This window comes from Schistocerca gregaria, chromosome 4 (genome assembly GCF_023897955.1).
Source record: "Schistocerca gregaria isolate iqSchGreg1 chromosome 4, iqSchGreg1.2, whole genome shotgun sequence".
Classification (NCBI taxonomy): Eukaryota; Metazoa; Arthropoda; class Insecta; order Orthoptera; family Acrididae; genus Schistocerca; species Schistocerca gregaria.
Window position 1 is genome coordinate 57,849,777 of NC_064923.1, and position 13,716 is coordinate 57,863,492.

Genomic DNA, 13,716 nt, shown 5'->3' on the forward strand with positions numbered 1-13,716 from the left:
ATATATATAGGCAATAATTTTCTGGTGGGAGCCCTCAACAGCGATTACAATTCCATAGGAAGGTGGGAGCCGCAATTTTTCCCGAGGGCACGCAGCTCTACCGCATGGTTAAATGATGATGGCGTTCTCGCCTGTAAAATATTCCGGAGGGAAAATAATGCCCCATTCGGAACTCATGGTGGTGACTACTGTGGAAGATGTCGTCATCAGGAGGAACAAAACAGGCGTTCTACCTATCGGAGCGTAGAATGTTAGATCCATTAATAGGGAAGATATATTAGAAAAATTAAAAAGGTAAATGGACATGTCAAAGTTAGAAATGGTGTTAATTAGTGAAATCAAGTGTCAGGAGGATCACGACTTCTGGTAAGGTGAATGTTGGCTTACAAATATAAAATAGGACTAATGCCACAGTGGGCTTAATAATGAATAAGAAAATATGAATGCGGGTAAGCTAATATGAACAACAAAGTGAACGCAATGTCTAGTCAAGATAGATTCGAAGCCCACGCCTGACTCATTAGTACAAGTTTACATTCCTACTAGGAGCTAGAGTCGCGATGATTGACTGATCTGGTCTTGTAACATCAATCAAAACAGCCTTGCTGTTTTGGTACTGCGAAAGGCTGAAGCATGGGGAAACTAAAACTGTAATTTAGCCCGAGGACATGCAGCCTCACTCTATGGTTAAATGATGAATGCGGCCTCTTGGCGAAAACATTTCGGAGTTAAAATAGTCTCTCATTCATATTTCTGAACGCTGACCATTCACGAAGATGTCGTCGTCAGGAGAAGCAAACCTGGCATTGTGGAATGTCAGATCCCTTCTCTGGCAGGTAAGTTGAAAAGAGAAATGGATTGAGTGAAGTTGGATGTAGTGAAGTTCGGTGGCAGGAGGAACAGTACTTCTAGTCAGATAAATACAGAGTTGTAGATAACAAGTCAAACAGGGTAATGCAGGAGTCGATTTAATAATGAATAAAAAAATAGAAATGTGAGCAAGCTATTATGAACAGCATAGTGAACGTATTATAGTAGCCAAGACAGACACAAAGCCCACGCCTACCGCAGTAGTGAAGTTTACGAGCCAACTATCTCCTCAGATGAAGAAGAGATTGAAGAAATATATAATGAGATAAAGGGAATTGTTCAGATACTTAAAAGAAACGTTGAAAAAGAAGGAAAAATAGTTGGTAACTATGGAATCGGGGAAAGGCGTGAAAAAGGAAGGCACATGGTAGAATTTTGCAGAGAGCATAATTTAATCATCGCTAACATTTAGTTTAATAATCATAAAAAAGAGTTAGGACTCTGACCACAATTTATTGTTTATGAAGTGTAAATTCAAACGAAATAAATTGGAAAAATGTAGGAAATCGAGGAAGATGGAAGAATAAGAGGTTGCTCACAATTTCAGAGGGAGTACTAGGCAGCAGTTGACTAGAATAGGGGAAATAAATACAGTAAATGACCACATAAGAGATTAAATAGTGAACAGCAGAGAATCAAATAGGTAAAAAGATAAGGCATAGTATAAATCCTTGAGTAATCCAACAGATATTGAAATTAACTGATAAAAGGAGAAAATTTACTAATGCAGCAAATGAAGCGGGTGAAAGGAAATAAAAACTTTTAAATAATGAGACTGATGGGAAGTGTAAAATTGTTATTCAAGAATTTCCAGAGGACAAGTGTGAAGATTTAGAAGCATATATTACTAATGGAAAGACAGATAATGCCTACAGGGAAATTTAGGAGGTCTTTGGGGGAAAGAGAAGCAGCTGTATGAACATCAAGAGCTCAGATAGTAAAACAGTCCTAAACAAAGAAGGGAAAGCTGAAAGTTAGGAGGAATATAAGGGGTGTGTGTACGAGGGAGATAAAATTGAAAGTAATATTATAGTTGGGGATGTGGACGTAGATGAAGTTGAAATAGGAGATATGATACTGCGAGAAGAATGTGACAGAGCTCTGAAAGATCTAAGTCGATACGAAACTCCGTGACTAGACGAAAATCCGTCAGTGCTACTGACAACTGTGTAAGAGTCAGCCATGACAAAACTCTTCCATATGGTTGGCAAATGTATGAGGCAGGCGAGATAGCCTCAGACTTTAAGAAGAATGTAACAATTCCAGTTGCAAAGAAATCAGTTGCTGACACTACCGCACTGTCAGTTTAAGAAGTCTTGGTTGTAACTAACTAACACGAGTTGTCGACAGATGACTGGAAAAGCAGGTTGTCTTAGGCCTCAGGGGAGATCAGGTTTTATTCCCGAGAACTGTAAGAACACACGAGGTAATACTGATCCTACGACTTCTCTTAGAAGATAGGTTAAGAAGAGGTAAACATACGTCTATGGCATTTGTAGACGTGGAGAAAACTTTTGACAATGTTGACTGGAATACACAAACTGAAATTCTGGAGGTAGCAGGGGTAAAATACAGAGAGCGAAATGCTTTTAACAACTTGTATAGAAATCAGACGGCAGCTATAAGAGTTGAGGGCCATGAAAGAGATGCAGTTGATGAGAAAGGAGTCAGAAAGTGTTGTTGCCTATCCCCGATGTTATTCATTCTGTGAATTGAACAAGTAATACAGGAAACCAAACAAAAATTTCGAGTAGGCGTTACAGTTCAATGAAAAGAAATAAGAACTTTAAGGCTTGCCGATTGCATTGAAACTCTGTCAGTGGCAGCAAAATACTCGGAAGAGCAGTTGAACGGAATGGAGATCGTGTTAAAGAGAGGACATAAGATGAACATCAACAAAAGCAATAGAAGGATAACGGAATATGGTCGAATTAAATCAGATAATGCTAATTGAATAAGAGTAGGAAACGAGACACTAAAGGTAATAGATGGGTTTTGTTATTCGGGCGCAAAAGAACTCTGATGGCCGACGTAGAGAAGACATAAAATGGCAAGGAAATCATTTCTGTAAAAGAGAACTTTGTTAACACTGAACATAGATTTAAGTGTTAGTAAGTTTTTTCTGAAAGTATTTGTCTGATATGTAGCCATGTATGGAAATGAAACATGGAAGATAAACAGAGCAGACAAAAAGAAAACACGCACTTTCGAAATATGGTGCAACTGAATAATGATTAAAGATAGATAGCTAAATCACGTAACTAATTAGGAGGTAATGAATAGAGTTGGGGAGACGAGAGATTTGTAGCACAACTTGTCCAAAAGAAGTGATTGGTTGACAGGACACATTCTGAGAAATCAAGGGATCACCAACGTAGTACTGGAGGAAGGTGGTTGGGTTAAACTCGTAGAAAGAGACCAAGAGATAAATAAAATAAGCTGATTCAGAATTTCGTAGGTTCCACAAATTATTCGGAGATGAAGAGGCTTGCACAGGATAGAGTAGCATGGAGAGCTGCATTAAACCAGTCCTTGGAATGAAGAGGGAGGCAGAGGTATGCGTTCTCGTTAAAAACATACTAACCTAACATTAACTGGAATCGCGAGGATACGGGAGAACCAGTCTGAGATAAAAGTTATTTGACAAGGACAAGCAGAATCTGTCTCCTGGCTAAATCATTTCAGTGCTCGTCATCTCTCTGCTTACAGCACTATCTTATAAGTCATATGAATTCAGTATTGTCCATAACATCTATGAGTGCACCCATAGAGTGCCTTTGCAGGTAGTTAACTACAATACAGATAGACTGTGTTATGTGTTATGAATGTGCTTCATACACTCTGTTTTCTACTGGCAATACTATATGACACCATTAATTCTCGCCTTGACGACAGTGGCCCAGTAGCAGTATGTTTCTGTTAGGAACAATTTCTGTATGGCCGAACTGTGCTCTTCATGACACATTGAAATTCATATTCATGACTAGTGTTGTTTTCGTCAAACACAACGAAAGGTCTCATCCTCAACATCGGAGTTTCCCACTTAAATCGGAGTTTCCTTCTTAACAGCAGTTTTATGAATATTTGTAATCATGTGTAGCTGTTGTTCATTATCCACTGTTCACAATCAAATTTCGGTCGACGTAAGTGACTTAATCAACTTAGGTTTGAATGTTTGTATTGACAAACTGCGATGACGAATCGAACGGACTCCTACTCTCTAATCTTGCTATTCGGTGTAGAACATCTACAAAAGACAGCATTACTGAAAGTACATAGCAAACTCTACAGTACCAATAAACTTTAATCCTTTGACAGACAAAACACCGTATATTATCTTACACAAGCCACTTTCATGGTTTAATCCTCTTCCATAGCAATACGTATTGGTGTTCGCTCTCACAACAACAATAAAACCGCAATATGTCTTGGTATCTCTACTCATATTCAACCTCCGCTGAGACTAACTGCGATCAAGACTTAAATTTCCGTCCCATCCTAATTACAGATAGTATATTTCTCATATCTTATTCCTGAAAGGTATAGCTTATTGTTAGTCAGAGCCATTCTTTTGTAGGGCTTATTAAAGTCAGATTGCGTTGTGCTAAAAATATTGTGTGTCAGTTTAGTCTTGAACAGTATAAATAAAGAGAGAAATGTCTGAGTGTGTTCAGTTCTGGTCAGCTGTTTGAAAATGAAATAAAATGAGAGGTTTATCAGCACAGTAATTCATTAATTTTTCAAAGTGGATGTTTCATATAGCGCCCCTGCTAGGGTACCTCACTGTAATCTTATGAATTTTTCTTGTAGTTTGTGTAATTAGTGTAGCTATAGTTTACTGCTAGCACGTAATTGTAGAGAGAATCTTCTTTGTAGTTGTAGTTTTTTATTTTCGTACAGTAAAACATATGTGGCATGCATGTAGATTTGAACCAAGTATTTCGCAGCTGTGCTTGCAATTAATTAGACATTATTTTCAGTGCTATTTTAACGCGTTTTCGTAGTTTATTCTTCAAATTTTGCTTTTCTGTGTTATCATGTGAACTATTGTGACAAGTATGGCGTGTGAAAAACGTAATACTAGGCTCCAAAGTAAACTGAGAAATGACAGTGAAGACGAGAGTAGTGTGTTAGCGCCACCATGTAATGAATTAATTATTGTTCAACATTGTAATTTGGTAACTGTGCATAGAGAAATGGACCAGGTGGCAAATAATGCTGTAGACAGTGAAACAATTAGTGAACAAGAAAGCATTATCGATCGATCAGTCGGCAGCAGCTCGCCTCAGGAATCCGAAATGACAGGACACAATCTTGCAGATACTGTAGATTCAGGATTTGCGTCCTCACCGCTGTCTCAAATAAGTCAAGACACATTTTCTGTTTTTCAAAACGCGAATATTGTCAGTTCAAATGCACTGCCGAATAGCACTGCAGAACATGTTTCAGACACCTTTGCATTGTTATTACAATTAATGCAACAAATGGGACAAAAGCTTCAAAAGTTAGACACAATGGAACAACACCAGAGACAAACACAGCAACAGTTTCAAATGTTAGACGCAATGGAAAAAGTAAAATCAGTCACAGCAACAAATGGATCAAAATCAGAAAGAAATTAAAGAAACACTTCGACAAACACGTGAAGATTTAACTATTGAGCTACATAACATCGAATCAAAATGTCAAAACGTCTGTAATGACGTAAAAACAAAAATCTGTGAGCTTTTTCAACCTATTTTTTCGCGGCATGAAAATGCATTACAGGATCACGAAGCAGCCATAAAAGAACTGCAAATTATTGTTCATGAAAATCACGAGACCTTGCGGGCTAAAATTGACTCAGTTGCATCTACCAATTCGGTTATTCAACATGCAAAGACTCAGGAAAACTTAAAGGACACAGTAGATACTCTGAAAATTGGTTCAGAAAGACACATGGAGGAAATTAGTACATTATCAGAGAAACTAGTCGAACTTTCAGATCAGTTAAATAATTTATCTACGAAGGTAGATGATAATTTGAATGACACAAGACCGGTAGTCTTTAATGACACAGAAGTGTACGAACAAATTAGTAAATTCAAACAAAATCAGAATCAAATTAATACGCTATACAAAAGAGAAATTCGGGAAGTACAAATTCAGTTGGCACAAGTAATACAAGAATTACATAATTCAGGGGAGATTCGTGCGCTAACACGGGAAGAGGGACTTAGAAATACGGATAAACCACAAAATAATAACACAAGGAAGTTCGGAAATTATGAAAGAAAATGGCAAGGTGCACCGAATTTTGGGATGGAACCACCAACATGACGTAACAGTGACCTATATGCGACTCGCCGACACCTTTACTTTGACTATAAGCTGTTCATTACTACACGTAAATTCGAAACATTTAAGAATTCTGGCAACGACATTCATCCACAAGCGTGACTTCATAAATTCTCTCATTGTGTTCCTTCCAACTGGTCATTGGAGCACGATTAGAATTTACGTCTGGCTTCTTAAAGAATGAACCAGCTGTAAGAATGTGATCGGTCATTCACGATTGTCACAGTGAAGGAGAATTTTGTCATGGCTTCTTCTCAGCATATTGGTCTCAAGCTACTCAAGATCGCGTAAAACATTGCATCATGATGACGAAACACTTTGAACAATCTGAATTTTCCAGTCTTGTCAAATATTTTGAACACATGTTGCGCAAGAATCAGTACCTGTCAAACCCATACAGCCCCTCAGAACTCATGCGCATTTGCTTAATCAAATTGCCTGAACATTTAAGACATATTATTTTGGCACGACGTTGCAAAGACGACATTGAAGCTTTTCAGGGACTCTTACAAGAATTAAAAATTGACACAGATAGTTGCGGGATGCAAAAACAGGAAAACAATCATTGCAGGTCATATCCGTCACAATTCCGTGACGATAGAAACATGACACGACAAGACTATTCTTACAACGCAAATCGTGACCAAAACAGACACCACTCATATGATAACCACTGGCAGAGTAATATTAATCACAGGGTAAGATCACCTCTCCGTGCTAATGACTATGACAGAGACAATCAGAGAAACAGACAATATGGGAACCAAAATAATTATTATCAAGGGAGACAGAACAATTTCAGACGCAATGGTCCACCGCGCAAATAGGATTCCAGGAGAAATGCTCCACCACATGATCGACAAAAAAGAAACTATGGAAACTACCGACTTAATGACAGACCAGAATTTCATCAGAACAGGCAGTATTCAAACAGAGCAGGGCCCTCTCGGCAAGTTGAATTTATAGAAGTTAGGTCTCCTAATCCCAAGAACGACGTGTGCCAACAAAGAGACAGTAGGCAATGACTCACACCCCTGGCAGCCACAAAACTTACTTATGAAGCTGACGACGTAGCTGCCGTGGCTAGTAATTACATAAAAATGGATCACATTGGGGACATCTCACTCCAGGAACACGACGTAAAACAGAGCAACGTTGCATATCATGTAATTCACGTTACAGTAAATGACGTAAAATTTACGGCAGTACTTGACTCTGGCAGTCCCATTTCAGTAATTAGTGAAACAGACCTTAGCAAATGCAACAAATCAAATGATTGTCCCCACATTTCCGTTGCGTAAGATTAAATTACAAGGTGCATTTTTTAGAAAAATTGTAGATATACGCCAACAAACAAACTTACAATTCTTTTGTCAAAGCCTCAGTTTCTCTATGAACTTCCTTATTATTCCATTATTCTCAACAGAAATTATATTCGGAGTATACTTTTCGAATGAATACAAAGCAATCTTCAACTTTCACGATGCTGAAATAAGTTTAGAGAAAGAAGGTAAGTCAATAGCTTTGAAATTTGAAGATTGGCTTTCAAACCATTTCGAGGATATTAATCGGCTTTACCTTCTGTTAGACAACAGTTCGGAATTTTCGACGGAACTTGACACTAACAATCATCCTGCAAGTATTGACAGGGATGATATCGACAACGTATTTGATACTAATGAATTAATTCAGAATAAAATGAAAACAATTGATAATAGTAATGACACTAATAGGTAGAACTTATTGAGATTTTACGAGCACATTCCACAGTTTTTACTCACAAAACGTGAACAGTCAAGGGATCTCAATACCAATTTCGTGTTCGTGAGCATTCTAAATTTTGTGTTAGACCATACGTAATTCCGGCACATTATAGGGACCGTGTTAGAGCAGAAACATTCTGTGCTTGACGAGGACATTATTGAGCCTGCAGTAAGCTCATACAACAATTCATTACATGTTGTTTACTTGAAAAGACATTCTCTACTTGAAGTACTTTCTGTGAGATTAAATATGACTTAATATTCGGTTTCTTTGACAGCTACACCATTATATCACGACGCTAGTAATGTGTGACAGAATTTACATGGTTGCTTTTGAGGTATATCTGATTTATATCTGCAAATTTTTTCTGTATTACTCTGGAAAGTAAAACATGTTTTAGTAGTCACTTTGTTGTATAGCTACAATGAGACAGCCTTTTCTGTAGCACAACAATACGTTACAGTACAGTACGTTCTTCATCACGGCAATAAGCGTAATAACTACGATATCTATACGCAAAGCATTTCACTTTTGTTTATGATAAGGTAAGTACATTGACTTCTGCAGAACTTTGCTTACGGAGGACGATAACTACGACACTTCCACATAATTATGTTACAGCAAGACGCACATTTAGCGCTACGGGATTCGCATTTGAGTGATTTATTTTTCTACTTAAAACATTTATTTTTAAATATATTTCAATCAGAAAGACACAAAGAAAGTTTTCGGTGATACATTTCATTCGATTGCTGTAATCTGTACCACCTGAGGGTATAATTGCATTAATCCTCAGGGGGTACACACCTACTTTGTCTGATATTTACTGAAATGACTAATGAAATGATGAGAAACATGTTATGTTGACTGTCTTGCTAGCTGAGAGATTTTTTACTGCCTTAGGAGGTGCCATATGACTAGTGACAGACGTTTAATGCCTTGCTTTATATGTATATATTTGCATATTTTGTTTAATATGTAGTTTCTAGTTGCACTGAATCATTCGTTAAAAGGAAATGTAATAGATGTACTAGTACCACTATTTTATGCGTACAGATCCACTAAATAGTAATTATATGATCTACTCTTAAAAAAATGGAGAAGCACAAATAGCCATTTCTCTTCACAGGAATTGCATACATAATTTTTCAACGATTTGGTAACATTTTTGTCAGAGTAAGCTTTTGTGATGCATCACTCTAGTGTTTAGATCTGACATAAGTATTAGACATTTCCTATCATTACTGTAATATTTTTTCTGCTTGAGCTTTGCCATGTTTAGGTATAAGTTACTGCATCTGTTGTTGCTGTTTGTCAGGTATTGTCCTACTGAATTTTACTTTATGTTAAGCCATTTTGACTACGGATTTATTTTTCATGTTGCTGCACATTGGCTCATATTACTTGTAATGTTGCGTTTGCTTTGCTAATTCATATTTATTGCTGCTACCTTTGCCAATTTGCATTTTTTTGTCATTGCTGTTTGTGTTAATTGTTTTGTGCTGCTGCATTGCCTCGTCCCATAGTTTATGCATCTGAGCTCAGCAGATTTAACTTAAGAGGCGGTAGACTATATAAGAGAATAAGTTGCGATGAATTGGAAAAAATTTATTGAGAAGTAACACAAAAAGTATGTAAAAAAAGAAGGTACCCTGTCATGAAGAATAATTTTTTGAAAGAGGATATGAAGAGAATACAGAAAGCAGGAATAGATAGGACTTTTTGAGAATAATAATAAACGAAGGGAGATCTCCAAGAAGTAAAGAAAGTTTTGTTTGCAAATAAAATACGATAACTACTGCAGTAAAACAAACCCTTTCCTTTCCTTTTGTGTTATTGTGCTATGTGTTTGTGTATCCTTGTGTATTTGTGTTCTTCCTGTCTTTATGTGTTTATCTGATAAGAGTTATGTTGTAGATTTTCTAATACTGGGTTGTTTACTATGTAAAGATGTTTAGACAATATTTTTTCTGTTCTGTTTTAATGGTCATGTGTGAAAGTAATGTCTCGAAAGCTCTTCTCATTATTTTATTTCTTCACTTGTATCATAATTCCTGTAACATTGCTGTATATATTTATTTCTATTCTTTTGTAAAGCCTGTATTACTACAAATGTTATCTGTATTATTCTGTTCTTTAATGATGTATCTTGTACCTTTATAATTGCATTATTATGTTGTAAATTTATAATTGTATAGACACCTGTTCTTCAAATTAAATTTCATTCCACTGCACACTTTTCTGTTGGTCACACTATATGCACAATAGGTGAAATGAAAGGGACTGTTAGTGTTTGCATGTGTGTTGATAATTAGCAAGGGACTGGTTAAGAGCATTGCTGGTCCTAAGGACATACCAAAAAGTTTGTGAGTGCACAAATTGTGGTTTATGGACATGTTATATTGTCTGCATGACTGTTTAATGGGGATTGTGCACCCGCACTGTCGTAACAGACAAGGGCGACAGTGGGTCTACACCTTTGATGACTCACCATTATTTCTACAAGGATTACAGTGGGTCTACACATTTAATGGCCCACCGATACCATTATTTCTACAAGGACTGCAGTGTGTCTGCACCACTGGTGGCCCACCAATACCATAATCTCTACCAGGATGACATTGGGTCTGCTCTGTGATGACCTATCTACCGATATTCTTCAAAACTTTGACTGATTACGTGTTTGCATGTCAAGAGTCACCACTGTAATTCCGTTGGAAGGACAACACTACTTCTTTAAGACTGCATGGAAATCCACTACTTCCGTGTGCATTTTATTTTTCTGATCAGACTTTTTGCAATGCAATTACTACTGTGATGAATGATCAGGACTGTCTGTATGAGAACAACTGTTGCTTTAGACCAACAGTGTATGAATAAGTGTGGGTATTTGATATCTTTGTTATTGTAATTATGAAAAATTTTTGATATCTGTATGGGGCACAGCCCAAAACAATTTGTAAAATTTTTTGTGGGGAGTTTGGGGGCTATGTAAGTAGGCTGTTCAGGTTTTGATGTTGGTAACGCCACGTAGCGGTCTGTATGAAAATCACTGACTGTGCTGTGTGCAGTCTGTGGTTGGTTTGCATTGTTGGAATATTTGCTATTGTATTGTTGGGCAGTTGGATGTGAACAGTGCGTAGCATTGCGCAGTTGGAGGTGAGCCGCCAGCAGTGGTGGATGTGGGGAGAGGGATGGCAGAATTTTGAGAGCGGACGACAGAGTAAATTTGTAATACTGGATATCATGAAGTGATATATATATCATAGGTGTTGAACATTGTTAAGGTAAATACGTTGTTTATTCTCTATCAAAATCTTTCATTTGCTAACTATGCCTATCAGTAGTTAGAGCATTCAGTAGATGGAATCTTTGATTTAGCTGGCAGTATTGGCGCTCTCTGTATTGCAGTAGTTCGAGTAAAGAAGATTTTTGTGAGGTAAGTGATTCATGAAAAGTATAGGTTATTGTCAGACAGGGCAATTTATTGTAGGGATTATTGAAAGTCAGGTTGCGTTACACTAAAAATATTGTGTGTCAGTTTAGTGTTGATCAGGATAATTAAAGAGAGAAATGTCTGAGTACGTTCAGTTCTGCTCAGTTGTTTGAAAATCAAACAACGTAAGAGGTTTATCAGCACAGTAATTCATTAATTTTTCGAAGTGGATGTTTCAGGGTCGCCGGAACCTGGATGCAAAAAGGCTCTAAGACCTGGACCAAGTGCAGCGTCAACTAAAAAGTATCTAAAACCATTAAACTGAGAATGAAAAAGGATTAACTGTTAGTATCTACTGAAAACATTGATTTAGTGGCCTCGACCTTCATTTAAATTTCATAGTGGCTCACAACTTCAGGTAGCTCATTCTGTCTCCGGAAACGCGAGTCTAGATTGGTGTATAAACATTCCATGTGACTAGTATTTGTCAATATTGATATTCTTTTAAGGTTATTGATACAGACGATTCCGTGCTACTCTTTACAGTTGAGAGTTAAGCCTTGCAAGGTTGAAAGCTATCGGGTATAGATGTGTTTTGTGAGGTAGTAAATGTTCACGTCTATCAGATACCATATATTTGGTGACCCCGACGATAACACAGCGCGACCGCGTCGTCTTCAACGTTCCGCACTGTATAACACCGTAATGTGAACGTCCATTACTTCCGCGTCAGCCGCGGCGCGCTCGTTCTCGCGCGAAAATGGACGATCCGCCAGTCACCACCGGACCAGCTGCCAGCAGCACATTTAAAGGAGTTCAATTAGACCGCTGCCATTGTGGAAACACAACCCAGTGTTGTGGTTTGCGCAGCCTCAAAGTCAGTCCGTCCTTGCGCAGATATCAGCAGACGAAACGAAGTATAGCTACGTAGTAGCAGCACTAGGAGAAGACTTAGCCGCTGGGGTACCAGATATCCCTGCTGCACCGCCCAATGCCGAACGGAATCGTCTACCGAAGTTTTTACGGACTGAGGAGCTCAGCCACCGAAACCCGTCATAATTTTTACTCTGTTTGCGCACACTGGCAAGAAACACAGTGAGCGAGGACGTGCTGCGCGATCTTTGGTTGTCCCGATTGTCTTCGAAACTCAAACAATTCTGACAGGGTGCGTGGGTGATTTAAATGCACTGGCGCAAACAGTGGACAGTATCGTCGAGATCTGTCCTGCAACAAACGTGTCAACGAAAGAGAATACGTCTGCTATGACACTAGCATCGCTCCAGTCACAGTTAGCGGAGCTTACAACGTAAGTAGCCGCATTACAAACGGCGCACACACGTCAGTGACCACTCCGCCGGTCGTCGAGAAGTCGTAACCGCTCGCCATCGGCACAAGATCTTGTGTTGGTAGCACAAGAAATTCATCAAAGACGCTCGAAAATTTGCACCACCATGCAAGTGGAAACATGAAGTGGAAACCGTAGCAGTAACAACTCCTCCTACTGGTAATGCATGTCGACTTTTTGTCAAAGACCAAAACACGGAAGTACAGTACCTAGTGGACACAGGGGCAGAAGCGTCCGTGTACCCCGTACCTCGCGTACCACGCCGGACCTCCGACGATTCTTGTCTGTTTGCTGATAACAACTAAAAAGATTTAGACATATGGTAGGTTCGCATTATTGCTTAACCTTGGACTTTGCCGTATACTTGAGTGTCGCTTCACAGTAGCGAATGTATCGCAGTTATAGGAGCCGATTTCTTATCCATTTATGATCTGATACCTGACCTCCCACGGAATAGCTTATGGATTCCACTACAGACCTGCATACTCCACGGGAGGCGTGCTGCATCACTCCGTTGACGGACGTACGGTCGTAGGAGACACGCCATACACTTGATTACTAAAAGACTTTCCCGAGGTCATGCAGCAGTCGCCTACTCTCCTGCCCGTTAAACACAGAGCGGTACGTCATATTTTGACTTCGGCAGGCCGACCGTTTCACTCTAGGCCTAGACGTTCGGTGCCAGAGATGCTGCGAGTGGTGAAGCAGTAATTCCACATCATGCTGTCAATGGCCATTTGCAGAGTTTCGAGTAGCAGTTGGGGAGCCCCAATCCATGTGGTACTAAGGAAGAAGAACGGATGGCGTCCATGTGGCGATTATCGGCAACTCAATGCAAGGACCATCCCGGATCAGTAGCCGGTGCCACATATAGAAGACTTCTCTGGCAACGTTCATGGTAAGATTATATTTTCCACTACTTATCTAGTCCGGGCGTATTATCAGATCCCCATTGCCGTTGAAG